This window comes from Pseudophryne corroboree, chromosome 4 (genome assembly GCF_028390025.1).
Source record: "Pseudophryne corroboree isolate aPseCor3 chromosome 4, aPseCor3.hap2, whole genome shotgun sequence".
NCBI classification, from domain to species: Eukaryota; Metazoa; Chordata; class Amphibia; order Anura; family Myobatrachidae; genus Pseudophryne; species Pseudophryne corroboree.
Genome location: NC_086447.1, coordinates 467,829,820 through 467,849,606, shown reverse-complemented (window position 1 = coordinate 467,849,606; position 19,787 = coordinate 467,829,820). Strand labels below are relative to the sequence as shown.

Here is a 19,787-nt window from a genome sequence, read left to right as displayed (position 1 = left end):
ACTGGCAGGAAAAAGAGGCAATTTGGAGGCCCTTGCACAAACTGGCTTTATTCTACCTAAGTTGCCCTCCCACAAGTGTGTACTCCGAAAGAGTGTTTAGTGCCGCCGCTCACCTTGTCAGCAATCGGCGTACGAGGTTACATCCAGAAAATGTGGAGAAGATGATGTTCATTAAAATTAATTATAATCAATTCCTCCGCGGAGACATTGACCAGCAGCAATTGCCTCCACAAAGTACACAGGGAGCTGAGATGGTGGATTCCAGTGGGGACGAATTGATAATCTGTGAGGAGGGGGATGTACACGATGATATATCGGAGGATGATGATGAGGTGGACATCTTGCCTCTGTAGAGCCAGTTTGTGCAAGGAGAGATTAATTGCTTCTTTTTTGGTGGGGGTCCAAACCAACCCGTCATATCAGTCACAGTCGTGTGGCAGACCCTGTCACTGAAATGATGGGTTGGTTAAAGTGTGCATGTCCTGTTTATACAACATAAGGGTGGGTGGGAGGGCCCAAGGACAATTCCATCTTGCACCTCTTTTTTCTTTAATTTTTCTTTGCGTCATGTGCTGTTTGGGGAGGGTTTTTTGGAAGGGACATCCTGCGTGACACTGCAGTGCCACTCCTAGATGGGCCCGGTGTTTGTGTCGGCCACTAGGGTCGCTTATCTTACTCACACAGCAACCTCATTGCGCCTCTTTTTTTCTTTGCGTCATGTGCTGTTTGGGGAGGGTTTTTTGGAAGGGACATCCTGCGTGACACTGCAGTGCCACTCCTAGATGGGCCCGGTGTTTGTGTCGGCCACTAGGGTCGCTTATCTTACTCACACAGTCAGCTACCTCATTGCGCCTCTTTTTTTCTTTGCGTCATGTGCTGTTTGGGGAGGGTTTTTTGGAAGGGACATCCTGCGTGACACTGCAGTGCCACTCCTAGATGGGCCCGGTGTTTGTGTCGGCCACTAGGGTCGCTTATCTTACTCACACAGCTACCTCATTGCGCCTCTTTTTTTCTTTGCGTCATGTGCTGTTTGGGGAGGGTTTTTTGGAAGGGACATCCTGCGTGACACTGCAGTGCCACTCCTAGATGGGCCCGGTGTTTGTGTCGGCCACTAGGGTCGCTTATCTTACTCACACAGTCAGCTACCTCATTGCGCCTCTTTTTTTCTTTGCGTCATGTGCTGTTTGGGGAGGGTTTTTTGGAAGGGACATCCTGCGTGACACTGCAGTGCCACTCCTAGATGGGCCCGGTGTTTGTGTCGGCCACTAGGGTCGCTTATCTTACTCACACAGTCAGCTACCTCATTGCGCCTCTTTTTTTCTTTGCGTCATGTGCTGTTTGGGGAGGGTTTTTTGGAAGGGACATCCTGCGTGACACTGCAGTGCCACTCCTAGATGGGCCCGGTGTTTGTGTCGGCCACTAGGGTCACTTATCTTACTCACACAGTCAGCTACCTCATTGCGCCTCTTTTTTTCTTTGCGTCATGTGCTGTTTGGGGAGGGTTTTTTGGAAGGGACATCCTGCGTGACACTGCAGTGCCACTCCTAGATGGGCCCGGTGTTTGTGTCGGCCACTAGGGTCGCCCAGCTTAGTCATCCAGCGACCTAGGTGCAAATTTTAGGACTAAAAATAATATTGTGAGGTGTGAGGTATTCAGAATAGACTGAAAATGAGTGTAAATTATGGTTTTTGAGGTTAATAATACTTTGGGATCAAAATGACCCCCAAATTCTATGATTTAAGCTGTTTTTTAGTGTTTTTTTTTAAAAAAACACCCGAATCCAAAACACACCCGAATCCGACAAAAAAAATTCGGTGAGGTTTTGCCAAAACGCGTTCGAACCCAAAACACGGCCGCGGAACCGAACCCAAAACCAAAACACAAAACCCGAAAAATTTCCGGCGCTCATCTCTACACTGCACCCCAGAGTTTTTACAGCCAGCACACCTGTGTTTTCACAGCATACATGCCCCTGCCACCGGTACATGCCCCTGCCACCGGTACAACACAGTGACAGCCAGGACAGCAACACCCATGTACAGCTGCAGCACCCCTAACAGGACATGAAACACTAGTGACAGCCAAGACAGCACCCCTAACAGCACAGGTACACCACAGTGACAGGAACAACACCCATATAGAGCACACACTGACCCCACCCGATGCCACCACCCACAGAGAGACAGAGGTCTGTCTCCCTCACTATCCAAGTCCAGAGTAAAAATGGCGGTGACGCATGTTTATATGGAATCCAAAACCAGCGACAATCCAACAGCGGGATGATGACGTTTTGCCTCATTCTAGTTTACGAGTCTGGCGTGAAGTCCCGAGCCGGACTCAGATTCTGGCTCAGAACAGGATGTTCGGGATGGGGTTTCGGTTCTCTGAGAACCGAACCTGCTCATCTCTAATATAATATTATATATATATATATATATATATATATACTTGTGTATATATGTGTGTGTGTGTGTGTGCGTCTGTGTGTGCAGGGCCGGCTCGAGGCATGTTCCTCAGGAGCGGCAGTGCAGGGTGCCTGACTCCTAAGGACGGCTATCAGCTGGCCCATCAGTTAAGTAAAAAATGGCACTGGTTCATCAGCCAATCAGCTTGTGGACCAGCGGCAATTCCTGATTGGCTGCTGGATCACTAGCTATGATTGGCTCACAAACTTACCCAATGCTGGAGACCGGGACCTAAGCAACACCAGCAGAGGTGGAGGCGATGAGGAGCAAGCGGTGGTGAGTATCTGGCACTGGAGGCATATGTGTATCTGGCACTGGAGCCATATGTGTATCTGGTACTGGGGGCATATGTGTTTATGGCACTGGCGTATATGTGTATATGGCACTGGGGGCATATAATGTGTGCCTGGCACTGTTGGGACATATAATGTGTGTCTGGCACTGTGGGGGCATATAATGTGTGTCTGGTACTGTGGGGGCATATAATGTGTATCTGGCACTAGTTGGGCATATAATGTGTATCTGGCACTGTGAGGGCATATAATGCATATCTAGCCATGTGAGGGCATATAATGTGTATCTGGCATTGCACTGTAGGGGCATATAATGTGTATCTGGCATTGCACTGTAGGGGCATATAATGTGTATCTGGCATTGCATTGTGGGGGCATATTATGTGTATCCGACATTGCACTGTGGGGGCATATTATGTGTTTCTGGCATTGCACTGTGGGGGCATATTATGTGTTTCTGGCATTGCACTGTGGGGGCATATTATGTGTTTCTGGCATTGCACTGTGGGGGCATATTATGTGTATCTGGCATTGCACTGTGGGGCATATTGTGTGTACCTGGCACTGCTGGGGACATATGTGTATCTGGAACTGCTGGGGACATATGTGTATCTGGCACTACACTACTGAGAGCATATGTGTATCTGGTACTATTGGGGGCATATGTGTATCTGCCACTATTGGGGGCATATGTGTATTTGGCACTATTGGGGGCATATGTGTGTCTGGCACTGCACTATTGGTGGCGTTTGTGCATCTGGCACTGCACTACTGGGGTCATTATGTGTATATGCCACTATAGTGGGCTCATGTGTATCTGCCACTATACTGGGGTCATTATGTGTATCTGGCACTATACTGGGGTCATTATCTGTATCTAGCACTATAATGGAACGTTATGTTTAATCTGATACTATACTGGGGACATTAAGTGTAAGGAAAACTACTGTGGGCGTTGGTGGTCATTCCGAGTTGTTCGCTCGCTAGCTGCTTTTAGCAGCATTGCAAACGCTAGGCCGCCGCCCTCTGGGAGTGTATCTTACCTTAGCAGAATAGCGAACGAAAGAGTAGCAGAATTGCTACTAAATATTTTCTTGCAGTTTCTGAGTAGCTCCAGACCTACTCCTAGATTGCGATCAGCTCGGTCCGTTTAGTTCCTGGTTTGACGTCACAAACACGCCCTGCGTTCGGCCATCCACTCCCCCGTTTCTCCAGCCACTGCCGCATTTTTCTCTGGCACGCCTGCGATTTTTAGCACACTCCCGGAAAACGCTCAGTTACCACCCAGAAACGCCCCTTTCCTGTCAATCACTCACCGATCAGCAGTGCTACTGAAAAGCGCCGCACGAACAACAGCAAAACTGCTAAGTTTTTAGTTAAATAACTAAGCGCATGCGCGCTGCGTACCATGCGAATGCGCATTTAGCAACAAATCGCAACATAGCGAAAATCGTCAACGAGTGAACAACTCGGAATGACCACTCTTATGCGTAAGGCTGCTAATTGTGTGTAGAGGGGTGTGTGAAAATATATATATTTATAGTTTGATAATAGTTTGATAATATAAAGTTGCAAGGACACGCTCACTTTCCCTTAGGCACACACGTGTGTGTGTGTGTGTGTGTGTGTGTGTGTGTGTGTGTGTGTGTGTGTGTGTGTGTGTGTGTGTGTTTGTGTGTGTATATGTACATATATCAAAGGGGGGAGTACTGATGGAATTAGAGATGTTTCTAGTGCCATATCCTAAAGAGGGGACTCTAGTGCCAGAGACTCAGGAAGGAGTTATAATTCCAAAACCTCAAAGGGGACTCAAGAGGAGACTCTAGTGCTAGAGACTCATGAAGGTGTTCCAAACCTACAGCCTCCAGGGGAACTTCATGTCTTGCCGATCCCACATGAAGACTTAATGCCTTGCAGGTCCCACAGCGGTACGTCATGCCTTGCAGGTTTCACAGGAGGACTTTATGCCTTGCAGGTCCCACAGGGGGGCTTCATGCCTTGCTGGTCTCACAGGGGTACATCATGCCTTGTCTGTCCCACAGAGGATCTCATGCCTTGCTATCCCACATGGAAAGAACCAGTATTTAGGAGCCCAGTAAAGGGAGGGTGAATACTGATAGAATTAGAGATGTGCCAAAGCCTCAAGAGGGGTCTCTAGTGCCATATCTTCAAAGGGGGACTCTAGTGTCAGAGACCCAGGATGGTGTAACAAACCCATAGCCTCCAGAGGGACTTCATGCAGGGCCATCTTTTCGTATGGGCTCAATTGGCAGTTACCCAAGGGCCCCAGGAGTATAAGGGCCCTAGACTGATAGCTAATGGTATCTTTTTTCCAGGAGTGAAAATCGTCCCTGGGGAACCGGAGAAATCTGACTTGGTCCCCACCAGAGCCTGTTAATTGCTCTTCCCAGCCAGATATCTCAGATTCTATCTGACTTAGAGCTTTTCTGAGGGTATACTCCAAAATCTGGGGCTCTCCCCTTTTGGTGGACACTGGCAGCTTGTCTCTACTATGCCCAGAACCAGAGATATCAGCATTCCAGCAGCTGGTCCCTGCTCCAGCCCCACACACCTGGTATGCAGTTTTATATTTTTATTTGTGGATTGCTCTTGTTTCCAAGTCCCTAGTACCTCCTGAGATACTAGAGGTATCTACAGTCAAGCAAGCTGCCCTCCCACTAGAAAATTATGAATATTAATCCCACTCCACTATCCACCCCTCCCCTGAGTATTAAACACACTCTATACCACCCTTGAAGTCATGTACTGGGGCGGCATCATTAAACCCAATGCCCCCTTCCACAGTCACACAGGGGGACTTCACGCCTTGTCCGTCCTACAGAGTAACTCATGCCTGTCAGCAGGGCCGGTGCTAGGGTGTTCGGCGCCCCCCTGCAAACTATAAATTTGTGCCCTGCCTCACATGCATTGCTTCTGCACGGTGCATGTGAGGCAGGTTGACATGAGCGGCATGGAGGGGGAGGGGTGAAGCACCTGTACCGGCATTGATCAGTGACAAGCAGGAGACTGCTCTGCAGTGAATACAGGGGAGGAGGGCACAGTGGCTGGGATAGAACATGAGGAGGGGGGGGGTTGACAAAGTAACTGGGTGACACAGTGACTGGGACAGAACACAGAGAAGGGGTGGTGTGATGCAGTGACAGAACACAGAGGGGGGTAACATAGTGACAGGGACAGAACACAGATGGGGTGTGACACAGTGACAAAACACAGGAGGGGGGGTGACAGAACACAATAGGGGAGGTGACATAGTGACAGAACACAGGAGGGTGGGGGTGACAAAACACAGGAGGGGAGTGACACAGTGACAGCACACAGGAGGGGTGACACTGACAGACCACTAGTGGGGGTGACACTGAGAAACCACTGGGGAGGTGGCACAGTGACAGAACACTGGGGGGGTTTGACACTGACAGACCACTGGGATGGTGGCTCAGTGACAGAAAACTTGGGGGGGGGGGTTACACTGACAGACCACTGGGGAGGTAGCACAGTGACAGAACACCGAGGGGGAGGGTACAGCGAGACTTCCGGGTGTCTGACTCTGTAACATCAGAAGATCCCGGAGTCTCTCTCAACGGTGCTTGCAGTCTCATGCCCGCCCGCTGCTCTGTGACCTGTCCTGAACTGCGCAGCGCTCAGTCGTGACCACCCGCCCTGGGCTGCCTGTCTCTTCCCAGAGCGGCTGCTGGTTTACTCACTGTAATGATGAGCACAGCTGGGAGGACTCCGGCGTGGCTGGCCGCTGCAGCAATATTAAAAGGCGCTGTGGGCATGGGGCGTAAGGGGGTGGGCTTTCTGCAATCACGCTGGTGGGGTTGGTGGCTTGGCCAACTCTACTATAACTTCTGGGAGAGACCACTGCTGTACCTTGATTGCAATGAAAAAAGTATATGCCGCACCATTTCCACATAGTTGCCAGCACTGCGGTACGGCCTGGCAGCACCAACAGACTGCAGAGAGATGGAGAGCAGGGAGAGCGCCTCTCCAGCCCAGCGCCTCTCTGCACTGCATCCCTTTGCTGAGTGGCTAGCGCCAGCTCTGCCTGTCAGTCTGAGAAGAGGGACTAATGCATTGCTATCCCACAAGGAAAGAATCAGTGTTTAGTATTCCGGTATTAGGTTCTTTTGACCCCACCTCAAAGGAGGGTATCGTTAGTACTGGAGATCCCTGTGCTTTGGTCTTGGTTTTAAATCTGAATTCAACTTTGTGTTTTGGTTTTGGATCTGTATTTTTTTACTTGCTAAAAACAGATAAAATCATGTTTTTGTTCTTACAGTGGGGGTCATTCTGAGTTGATCGCTAGCTGCCGTTGTTCGCAGCGCAGCGATCAGGCTAAAAAAATGGCATTTCTGCACATGCGTATGCCCCACAATGCGCACGTGCAACGTACGGGTACAAAGCCCGTTGTGGTTGTGCACAGGTTCTAGAGAAGTTTTCAGTCGCACTGATGGCCGCAAGAAGATTGACAGGAAGGGGGCGTTTCTGGGTGTCAACTGACAGTTTTCAGGGATTGTTTGCAAAAATGCAGGCATGTTTGAAAAAACGCAGGCGTGGCTGGGTGTTCGCTGGGCGGGTGTATGACATCAAATCCGGTCACACGAATAGGCTGAAGTGATCGCAAGCGCTGAGTAGGTTCAGAGCTACTCAGAAACTGCACAAACTGTTTTTGCAGAGCACGCATGCACATGCGTTCGCACTTCTGCTAAGCTAAAATACACTCTCCAGTGGGCGGCGGCATAGCATTTGCATGGCTGCTAAAACTAGCCAGCGAGCGATCAACTCGGAATGACCCCCAGTATTATTAACCTCAATGTCATTCATTTTCAGTCATTTCCAGTCAATTTTAATAACATCACAGCTCACAATATTGTTCACCAATATGGGCCAAATTGTTTCGCTCTAGCCACCCCACCCCCACTCACATTGCGACTCACAATGCGGATATTAACAGTGGCACTGCACTTATTGAGCATTTAATGTTTAACACAGTGACACTGCTGGGCTGTGTGTCATGATCCTGACTGTATTTCTCATATTCTGTGGCTTACCTGAGCATATTCTATAACCTGCATTTGCTTCAGCTCAGCATAAAGACTGCAGATCTGTGTTTGCTTCCATTGATTAGCCACCTGAGTAGGAATTCCTCTGAGTTACCAGTAATCAGCTGTGAGCAGCATTTTGATTCTTTACTGTGTTCAGCAATCTTGAGTTTAGGCCTAAAAGTCAGCATCCTCTGTTTATTTTTATAAGTTCAGGCTTCAGTGTTTTCTCGGCCTGCTCACCCTCACTCCACATCAGAGCCTAACTTGGAGTACTGATGTGACAGGGTCTGATCACTTGACCTGGAGCTATCCAATCCTGTGCCAGCCTGAGACTCCCTGAATCACCTGACTCTGTTCACCCATAACCAAGAACCAGGAAGTATTAGTAAAGAGACTTGTGTTACAGAAGCTGCCAGTTCCTTGAGTCACACAGCTCAGTGTGAGCTTAGTAGCTGGGCTTCCTAAGAGGTAATACTAATTACCTTAGTTCCTGTTAACCTCTGCTGCTTTGCTTCCCAGCCTGGATTACAGCTGCGTTACCAGTTATATCTGGTACACAGCCGCAGTATTCTTCAGCCTCGTCTTAAAGACACCAACACAGTATTCTTCAGTCTCGTCTTAAAGACACCATCATAGTATTCTTCAGTCTCATCTTAAAGACACAGCCGCAGTATTCTTCAGTCTCCTCTTAAGGACACAGTCACAGTATTCTTCAGCCTAGTCTTAAAGTCACAGCCACAGTCTTCAGTTCTTCTTCAGCCTCATGTTAAAGTCACAGCCACAGTCACTGTTCTTCATACAGAGTGATACAGCATTGTTTTACAATTATTAACTCCATTCTTCAGTTCAGTCATTGGGGTAACCTAAGTCTCTGTGAATTATTATTACTCCATTAAATCTTACTTTTTGTACCTACTTCATCGACCATAGTCTTCATGGAGCTCTTCATCTCACTGATTCCCACAGACCAGCCAATATACACGCAGTCCTCCAGTTACCCGCACGGATTTCACGTACACACTGGGTTCACAAAACTACAGTCATGACACTGTGAATATACAAGTTTTAGAAAAATATATTTTTTAAGTTTCAAATGACACAACACACTAAGTGGCTATTTTTTATGAAACTCACAGTGTCCCTTTCAAGAGAAGACACAATGCTCCTAATGGCGCTTTTTAATTACACAGTGCCCCTTGAACACAATGCTCCCTAATAGCATTTTTTAAATTACATAGTGCCCCTGCCTTTATTGGCTTAAGGTACACTGTGCAGTCCAAAATTAGTCAGTACTCCTAACCAAAACCCTATCATAGAGCACTGCCTACACCATCTACATCAAATCTCCTGTGTGAAATGATGTCCAAACATGAGGGAGGGACTTTTATATACAAAACAAAACATGAAAGATATGTTTCTTGTGAACTCTGGCATTTGGTTTAATCTTAACAACAATTTGGTGTTGACCTAGTTCATAACAAGATTACAAGTAATCCAGGTGACAATCCTTATCCTGATGAAGTAGATAAAGCCATGGGAACCATAGGCCTAAGGGGGTAATTCCAAGTTGATCGCAGCAGGAAATTTTTTAGCAGTTGGGCAAAACCACGTGCACTGCAGGGGAGGCAGATATAACATGTGCAGAAAGAGTTAGATTTGGGTGGGTTATTTTATTTCTGTGCAGGGTAAATACTGGCTGCTTTATTTTTACACTGCAAATTAGATTGCAGATTGAACACACCCCACCCAAATCTAACTCTCTCTGCACATGTTATATCTGCCTCCCCTGCAGTGCATATGGTTTTGCCCAACTGCTAACAAAATTCCTGCTGCGATCAACTTGGAATTACCCCCTTAGTGCGAAGCAATATGTATATTCCATAATTTACTGGAATTTGTCACCACACAATATGTGAATAGCCAAGGGGCAGATGTATTAAGCCTGGAGAAGTAATAAAGCAGTGGTAAACCAGTGATAAGTGCAAGGTGATAACTCACTAGCCAATATGTAAATTTACATATTGAAGCTGATTGGCTGGTGCATTATCACCTTCCACTTATCACTGCTTTATCACTTCTCCAGGCTTAATACATCTGCCCCACTGTACAGTACCAAAATGGGTTAATGAGTATATCAACTTGATGATCTCTGTATCTCAGCATTTGACATTGCTTGAAGTCAATAATGAGAAATTCCCAATGGAGACACTACAGAACTTATCATCTGAATTAGATTTCCTAGTACAGGTTGAGTATCCCATATCCAAATATTCCGAAATACGGAATATTCCAAAATACTGAATTTTTTGAGTGAGAGTGAAATAGTAAAACTTTGCTTTCTTATGGCTCAATGGGGGTCATTCCGAGTTGTTCGCTCGTTGCCGATTTTCGCAACGGAGCGATTAAGGCAAAAATGCGCATGCGCATGGTACGTATTTTAGCACAAAACTTAGTAGATTTACTCACGTCCGAACTAAGAATTTTCCTCGTTGAAGAGATCGGAGTGTGATTGACAGGAAGTGGGTGTTTCTGGACGGAAACTGACCGTTTTCTGGGAGTGTGCGGAAAAACGCAGGCGTGCCAGGATAAAACGCGGAAGTGTCTGGAGAAACGGGGGAGTGGCTGGCCGAACGCAGGGCGTGTTTGTGACGTCAAACCAGGAACGAAACGGCCTGAGCTGATCGCAGTGTAGGAGTAAGTCTCGAGCTACTCAGAAACTGCTAAGAAATTTCTATTCGCAATTCTGCTAATCTTTCGTTAGCAATTCTGCTAAGCTAAGATACACTCGCAGAGGGCGGCGGCCTAGCGTGTGCAATGCTGCTAAAAGCAGCTAGCGAGCGAACAACTCGGAATGACCCCCATTGTACACAAACTTTGATTAATACACAAAGGTATTAAAAATATTGTATTAAATGACCTTCAGGCTGTGTTTATAAGGTGTATACGAAACATAAATGAATTGTGTGAATGTACACACACTTTGTTTAATGCACAAAGTTATTAACATTGGCTAAAATTACCTTCAGGCTGTGTGTATAAGGTGTATACAGGTTGAGTATCCCATATCCAAATATTCCGAAATACGGAATATTCCGAAATACGGAATTTTTTGAGTGAGAGTGAGATAGTGAAACCTTTGTTTTTTGATGACTCAATGTACACAAACTTTGTTTAATACACAAAGTTATTAAAAATATTGTATTAAATGACCTTCAGGCTGTGTGTATAAGTTGTATATGAAACATAAATGAATTGTGTGAATGTAGACACACTTTGCACAAAGTTATAAAAAATATTGGCTACAATTGCCTTCAGGCTGTGTGTATAAGGTGTATATGTAACATAAATACATTCTGTGCATAGATTTAGGTCCCATCACCATGATATCTCATTATGGTATGCAATTATTCCAAAATACGGAAAAATCCGATATCCAAAATATGTCTGGTCCCAAACATTTTGGATAAGGGATACTCAACCTGCTATATGCATACATGTATTCTGTGCTTAGACTTAGGTCCCATCATCATGATATCTCATTATGGTATGCAATTATTCCAAAATACGGAAAAATCCGATATCCAAAATGTTTCTGGTCCCAAGCATTTTGGATAAGGGACACTCAACCTGTAGTAGCTTTAGAACCCAAAATATTTAAGCTATCAGCAGAGATTGTAAGGACAAAACTGCTGCAGTTCCAAGAATGCATATCAGTTAAAACAAGTGCTGACAGTACTCTATTATACACAAGGAATACCAAGTCCAACAGGCCCAAGTACTGGTGTCTCATATGTCACAAATTTTGAAAAAAGGCCATTGAATGCAACATGATAGATACATATGCTGCACAGCAAAATAAGCATGAAAAGACAAATGATTCAGCTATAAGAGTCATAGAAATTGCTGGTACATAGACTTGGGAGCAACATTGCTAAGCATGTATGACCCTAAAACAGTCAGGTGGATTGGAGACAAGATCCTAAGAAAAAGTCAGAACAATCACAGTACAGTAGAAAAAGGGGTATATTCAATTAGAGTCGGAAACTGCCGACTTGTCCTAGGGAAGCCAGGAAAACCTAGGGCACCTTGGGTAATAGCAGTAGGTGTTAGCTATTTGTGGGGTTATTAGGTGTTATGGTATTTCTTTGATAAATATCTTCAATATGCATCAAAGTAGGGTGTTGTTAGGTTGTAATAGAGGAATCTTTTAGATGTGTATTATGGCTTCCTATTAGTCTAGGGGGGCTACGTTTTTAAATTTACTGCTAGTGTTGTGTATAACAGATGATATCTTGTTCACTAATGCATTTTGCACTGCAGTTATTCATTCAGGTCCAGACTGGATTGTGTGTTATAATTACATGTCTTTTCAAACAATGTCACTTTAATATGTACCTTTAGAACTGCACAAGTTTGCACTGTATCATGCTGTTTGTTATTGTTTTTGCAGCATTACCATGGCCCCAAAGCAGGGTGCCGTGACATCACTTCCATATCTGATGATGTGCTGAGAGGCGCCAGGCAGGAAGTCCAGATGGCGTGGCAGCTGTAAACTCCAGTGAGGGGATGCTGCTTTGGGGGATGGGTGGGGGGGGGGGGTAAGTTGGTCTATTTATATGCTTTGTTTTCACTTTTGCACTTCCTGAAGACGGGGAGGTGGTCTCCGAAACATTGACTGCACAAATACACGTTTATTCTGATTAAGAAGTCTCTGAGTGCTGCCTCTTCTTTCCTTGGTATTATACAGGGGTTGCTGCCCCTGGGAAAGGCACCGGACAAGCCATATCCTGCAGTGGATACCCAGAGTGCTGGAGCAGCTATTGTGTATATGGAACACATTCCATGTATATGTTCCTATGAGCTGTGCACCGCGGCAGATTTATCGTTGGAAGGCTTTGAGTGCTTACTAATTTATATATATATATATATATATATATATATATATATATATATATATATAGGATAATGTAATGGGCGGCACTCCAAAGGATTTTCAATAAATGAAACAGCTCACCAGGCCGATTTGCGTTCAACGTTTCAGGTGTCTTTATTTACACCTTTCGTCAGGATACTGACGAAAGGTGTAAATAAAGACACCTGAAACGTTGAACGCAAATCGGCCTGGTGAGCTGTTTCATTTATTGAAAATCCTTTGGAGTGCCGCCCATTACATTATCCTGTTTGCTGGGCCTTGCAGTGCCACGGGAAGGCACCCAGGTATTTGGTTTCTGCTGTAGGAGTGCCGGTCACAATTGTTTTTGGTTTTTTTTATATATATATATATATATATATATACATATATATATATATATATATAAATATACAAAGTGGTAGAACCCAGCACCTTCTGTGTTAGACGAATTCCAAGTGAAAATGAAATAATAATATGCGTACCGCATCCCATGTGTATTTCAGGCGTGTAGTGTAAACCGTGTTTCTCCTGATACCGGTCTTCTAGCTTTCCCACTGACTCCGTAGATGGACCGTAAGGAAATTAGAAAAGCGAAAAATAGTGTAATATTGCCAACATGTAAAGAGGTGTGCATATACCGAAATTTCCGATGTGATTACTGGTTATGCCTTTAGTTAAATAGTGCAACCAGTGTCACATTTGAAGACCAAATGGCGTGCCCACAGCCTAAGGTAGTATAAAAATAAGTACATTAGCAGTGGTCACTGACTGTAGTAGCTCCAGCCTCCACTACTACAGTCAGTGACCACTGCTAATGTGTAAGGGTCCCCATTATGAACCATGGGAGAAGAATTTCCTAAAGACATTTCTACATGCAAGCATCACAAGTCCTGAGGGTACTTAATTTTACACTGGGTGCACTATTTAACTAAAGGCATAACCACTAATCACATCGGAAATTTCGATATATGCACACCTCTTTACATGTTGGCAATATTACACTATTTTTCGCTTTTCTAATTTCCTTACGGTCCATCTACGGAGTCAGTGGGAAAGCTAGAAGACTGGTATCAGGAGAAACACAGTTTATACTACACGCCTGAAATACACATGGGATGCGGTACGCATATTATTATTTAATTTTCACTTGGAATTCATCTAACACAGAAGGCGATGGGTTCTACCACTTTGTATATTTTACCTACCTGGATTTTTGAAATAGAGTCCACCCAAGAGGACCCTTTTAGCAGCCCCCCTAAACAGGGGAAGTGTTTTTGAACTTTGACTTTGACTGACAATTGCATTTCTATTTCTTAAATATTAGTCTTGTTACCCAGGTAGCAGCGCTATTTGCACTACTGTTTTGTATGTATATATATATATATATATATATATATATATATACAAACAGAAAATTCAGCACTCTCCATAGCAAGCTCACTTATCCACACAACATCAATAAATAAATGATGGGGGTTTAGTTAGTGAATTGGCCAATGCACAGAAGCCTGCAAAAACGATCGCCGAGGTAACCCACCTTCATGCAGGTCCTACACTATCACAGAGTCTTAAAAATTAAAACCTGGCAACTATATCACACATAATATAACTGCAAATATGCCTACTTGGTTTAATGTGCACCTGCCACCTACCTTATGGCTTTTAAAGGTACACTAGTCACCTATCACTGGCTGATAAATTACTAAGGAACAGCTGACACAGGTTTAGGACAATTGAGTTTACATAGGGGTGCATGAAAAAGCTTGTGGCCACAGTTAATAAGAGTTAACCAAAGATTAACCCTGCAATAACCAAATAAATATAAAAACCACAGCACTCACCACCCCAGAAGCGGGGTGCAATGTCTGCCCTCACCACTCATAGGGTGGGGTGCATGTACCCCATGGCCCCCTACTTAAATATATACAAACAGAAAATTCAGCACTCATCATAGCAAGCTCACTTATCCACACATCAATAAATAAATGATGGGGGTTTAGTTAGTGAAATGGCCAATGCACGGAAGCCTGCAAACCGCTCGTCAAGGTACCCCACCTTCATGCAGGTTCTACACTATCACAGAGTCTTAAAAATTAAAACCTGGCAACTGTATCACACATAATATAACTGAAAATATGCCTACTTGGTTTAATGTGCACCTGCCACCTACCTTATGGCTTGTGTGATACAGTTGCCAGGTTTTTAATTCTGTCCTGGTGGACGCCAGAGAACTTCTGGGGTCTGCCGGAAATGACGTGGTGCGAGGACCACGACCCGGTTACCTTGGCAACACAAGCCGCTTCCCACCACGTCTGCACATTGGGCTCTGCAATATGAAAAAGTGACAAGTGCTAGAACAATATAGGACCCTGTGATACACAGAGAAACAACTAATGTGTAACATGTGTGAACAATGTGATAAACTAATCAAAATATATGTTTGTACTATTATATATGTACTCAATGTGTCACATATTGGTCTAAAAATATAAAATAACCAACCATTTGGATAATCAAGGTAAACTAGATAGTAGAGGTAAATTAACGTGTCATATTACGGACCGAGGACATTGAGATTAATATTAAATACTACTCCACAAGTGTAAATTAAAGTACTAATCTCCCTATTCAAATATACTACACGGGTCCTAATGGTTATGACACTATAATATGCTAATGCAAAGGGCGTACTCGATCTAAGAATACTTCAATCTAGAATTAACTAAGTGACAGCATGCCTGAAATAGCCCATAACTCCTAATATGCAACATGTACATGTTATCCTAACTAAGGTGTCACCTAGATGAGTATAGATCAAGTGAAGACTACGGTAAAAATAAGACAGCAGAGAACAGAAGAGAAAAGACGATCAGCTTAGGGAAAGAAGAGATAGAAAACAGTACAGTAAGTGTATCTCACACCCTAAGACATAACATGAAATGTCCTCATAAAGGGTTACTTTATAGTAACATCCATGTTCAGTCCCCAGGTTCTCAAAAAACATTCCAAGGGAATTTTTCGTTCAGGCCATGTGGCTGTATGGTGTCCAATTTAAAAATCCACCAGGCTTCCAATCGCAATTATTTTTTGTCTCTATCGCCCCCTCTGAGGCTAGTCGGAAGATGGTTAATTATGATATGTTTTAAGGCAGTTTTCACATCATGTCCTTGTGTAGCAATGTGTTGCGCCACCGGTTGGTCAGATTTTCCACTCTTGATGGCAGCATTGATGGATGACCTATGAAGCGCCATCCTTTGTCTCAAAGTTCTTGTGGTCTTCCCCACATAGCCCAATCCACATGGGCATATGATCAAATACACTATGCGTGTCGTAGTGCAGGTAAGGACCTGGTGTATTTTATAGAGACTGTCTTTACTTGGATGCTTGAATGATGCACCCGTAATCATCTTTTTGCAAGTTGTGCATCCAAAGCAAGTTGGAATGTGACGCTTTTTTCAATAGAACTTTTCATCATACAAAACCTGGAGTGCCGCTGCTTTATTTCCTAATATATATATATATATATATATATATATATATATATATATATATATGTGTGTGTGTGTGTGTGTGTGTCTGTGTGTGTATTGTGATAGAAACACTGGTAAAGTGATAAACAGGAGGTATGCTTGTCCTAGGTTTCTTGCCTATGTATTTTAAATACCCCCAGAAATGTCTGTTTTGAGAAACAGACTTGATGAGAGTTTGGGCTCTTATTAAAAGCCGGACATGGGTCTTGGGAGTTAGACAATATGAAAATACAGAGGGCAATTCAAAAAGTCCTCCCTAAGTGGCAGCCAGAATAAGAACACTTAAAGGGGATCCTCAAAACCCTTAGGAATAGACACTATAATTGGAAAGGTAAGTGATCTCTTTTCTTTGGCGCTCACAAAGACCAAATGTTATTTCTCCTTTATCGATAGAAAATCCTTCCGTTCTTTCAAGGATGTCCAATATGGACCAAAGGTTCCAGAGTTCAGTCTATGGGGGTCATTCCGAGTTGATCGTAGCTGTGCTAAATTTAGCACAGCTACGATCTTCTTCCCTGACATGCGGGGGGACACCCAGCACAGGGCTAGCCCGACCCGCATGTCAGTCCGGCCCCCTCTCGCAGAAGTGCAAAGGCATCGCACAGCGTGGAATCTGATTGGTTGCTATGGGCAACATCCCATCTTATATAGAACTCCCATCTTAGTAAATTTACCCCCTGGTCTCCAGCTCCTTTCCGGAGTTGCCCTGCTCCACAGCCTCTGCGTCCCCTGTCTGTACCGACCGGTTTCAATCCCTTCTGGGATCTTTCTCAAGGTGCCTGAGTGTCTAACATGCATCCTACTGATCCTTAAAAACATCTCATATCCAATCACTAAACAAATCTAATTCCGGAGAAACTGCTTACAGCTGAGTATATCAGTCAGCCAATCATAGCTACTGCCTCTCTGTCAGCTGACCTAGGATGCGGTCACAGGACCACCGTTGCCTAGCAAGCCATATACAAATATCCCGGCCGCTCTTCCGTGTGCAGCACGCACCTGCGTCACCTCCTCCGTAAAAAGCTAGCTGACCCTCGACGCGATAAAGTGATGCTGGTCTCCTAGCAACGCCTGGCATCCCGTACCAGCCGCACTTCCGGGTGCGGCGTTCTAAAGTATCCTGGCTGTTAATATCACAGTTCTTTATGTGCTGCCTTGCTTATTACTGCATCTTTAGAGCAATGTTGGGAGAGTGAATGTGTTTTCAGACCCTTCGTTATATTTCTCAAATGGTTCCCCATACGAACTTTTAAGGGTCTTGCTGTACGACCTATATAACATAGGTTACATGTACATTCAACAAGATACACAATGTATTTAACATTGCATGTAATGAAATCTCTTATTTCATGCAGGGACCCATTAACTTCAACACTCTACATAGTAACATAGTATCTGAGGTTGAAAAAAGACAATTGTCCATCGAGTTCAACCTATTTGTGGTGTCCTATGCAAGATGATTTGACTAAAATTTCTGACTGATGCTGCTGTCAGCCATTGCATTTTATCCCTATTTATAGTAACTATAATGCATGACTATGCACCATACCCCTGGATATCCTTATCCAATAGGAATTTATCTAACCCATTTTTAAAGGTGTTGACAGATTCCGCCATTACAACTCCCTCGGGCAGGGAATTCCAAACACGTATTGTCCTTACCGTGAAAAAGCCTTTACGCCGTATTGTGCGGAATCTCCTCTCCTCTAACCTGAGCCAGTGTCCACGAGTCCTCTGTGTTGATCTAACCAAAAACAGGTCCCGCGCAAGCTCTGTTTATTGTCCCCTTATATATTTGTAGATGTTGATCATATCCCCTCTTAGTCTCCGCTTTTCCAATGTAAACATGCCTAGTCTTTCAAGCCTTTCCTTGTATTCCATCGTCTCCATGCCCTTAATTAGTTTGGTCGCCCTCCTCTGTACCTTTTCAAGCTCCAGGATATCCTTTTTGTAGTACGGTGCCCAGAACTGTACACAGTATTCAAGGTGTGGCCTCACTAGTGATTTATATAACGGGAGTATAATACTCTCGTCCCTAGCATCAATACCCCGTTTTATGCATGCTAATATCTTATTAGCCTTCTTTGCTGCAGTCCTACTTTGGGTACTACTGCTTAGCTTGCTATCTATGAGGACACATAAGTCCTTTTCCAGTACAGAATCCCCTAATTTTACCCCATATCTCTCTATCTTTCTAATGTCACTCTTCACATTTCTGCATGCTATGCACGCCCCACACCGGTGGAAACCTGTTGTCCGTATGGCCCTTTTTGTTGTCTTGGGGGATAAATACTTTTGGTCAATTTATTTCCTAAATTCTGGGCTTTTCTATATATAAATACCGGCTTTTCAGGGATTTCGGATTTTTTAAAATCCCCCAATGCTTATTGAAGGATTTCTCTATAAGTTTATGCTGTGCACTATATTCTGTGACAAATGCCCATTGGAATTTCTCTGGTTTGGATCCCTTAAGGTACTGATCTTCCTTATTATCTTTCAGTAGGGTGCCTCTATCTATCTCTGTGACCTCTTTCATAGCCTTTTCTATATTATGTTGGGGATAGCCACTTGAAGTGAATTTCTGCACCATTTGGTTGGCCTGTTGTTGGAAAACTTTTTCATCGGTACAATTCCTTTTAAGGCACTTGAGCTGGCCCCCAGGTATCGAGTTAATCCAATTAATATGGTGGCAGCTCATTGTGTGTATATAGGTTTGTGAGTCTGTGGGTTTGGTGAAAGTTTTTGTTTTTAACATCCCATTTTCTATGTAAATGGTGATGTCTAAAAAATCTACACTTGATTCACTGATAGTAAAAGTGAACTCAATGTTGAGTGTGTTTGAATTAAGATATGCACAAAACTAATTTTTAAAATTTCTTTGCCCCCTCTCCACAGGAATAAAATGACATCGATATATATATAAATTTAGCGGTGTGTCAAAAAAGAAAAGATTACAGTTGAAAAAAGAAGTTAACCAAAATGATCCAGTATCAGAGACTACACAAAAGGAACATAGTACAACTAAGGTATACAATCTCAGTAATTACAGTTTGTCGAGAGATGAACAGGATCTTTTAGAAAAAGGTCTAAAATTTGCCCCTTCCAGCAAACTTGATAATTTCGGTACTTATATAGATCTGCAGTGTTTCATCCGCAAATTGTCTTTGAAAAGATTCTTTGCGGAGAATACAGACACCAATACCCCTCTGGATGGTGGGCAGGATGGTTTGAAGGTTTTCAAAAAAAGATCCACCTTTTTCTCTAAACATAAAAGGGGGTGTTTTGTTGAGACCTTCGAGCGGTTAGTTAAGGAAGATCTGGACAAAACTCAGTTTAAGCCCCCTAAAAAATGTAACTTAACCAAAAATCAAAGAAAAGCTATAGGCACCCTCAAAAATAATGACCAAATCGTAATTAAACCCGCCGATAAAGGCGGGGGGGGGGGGTAGTCATCCTCAATAGGGATGACTACCATACAGAAGTGGTACGCCAGTTGTCGGATACTACTACATATAAAAAA

At 44.0% G+C, this 19,787-nt stretch overlaps 1 long non-coding RNA gene across 1 annotated transcript in view; it reads right to left on the bottom strand.

Moving 5' to 3' along the window:
* Nucleotides 1-19,787, bottom strand: part of LOC134911510 (uncharacterized) — a 287,243-nt gene that overhangs the window by 208,813 nt on the left and 58,643 nt on the right. The window contains exon 2 of the long non-coding RNA XR_010176630.1: nucleotides 7,832-8,873. This is a non-coding gene — a long non-coding RNA (uncharacterized LOC134911510). The remainder of the gene's footprint in view (nucleotides 1-7,831; nucleotides 8,874-19,787) is intronic.